The sequence below is a fragment of the Penaeus monodon genome, chromosome 25 (assembly GCF_015228065.2).
Source record: "Penaeus monodon isolate SGIC_2016 chromosome 25, NSTDA_Pmon_1, whole genome shotgun sequence".
NCBI lineage: Eukaryota > Metazoa > Arthropoda > Malacostraca > Decapoda > Penaeidae > Penaeus > Penaeus monodon.
In genome coordinates, this window is record NC_051410.1 from 29,916,461 (window position 1) to 29,916,835 (window position 375).

Below are 375 nucleotides of genomic sequence, written 5' to 3' on the forward strand. Positions count from 1 at the left end.
CCGGCAAATGGCAGCGCGACCATTTAAGCATCGTCCGAAGAGGCTGGCTGAAAATACCTTCAAGTCATCAGCGTGATATGAACGTCTAGCAGTCAGCCAATCAGCAAGGCCACTCTAGCCTATTTCCGAGAGCCAGTAAGGAGATTACGAATTACGGGGGAGTGGAGGGAGAGAGGGGAAGGAGAAGGAAAGGGAGGCAGGGAGAAGGGGGGGGGGGAAGTGGGAAGGAAGGAGGATGGAATGGAAAGGGGAAGAGGGGTGGACGTGTGGGGGAGGGGGAGGGGAGTGGGGAGGGGGTCATGGAAGAAGGAGGGGGGGGGGGGTTGAGAGTTTTTTTTTATATGAAGGAAGAACATGGGATGAATGGGAAAGATC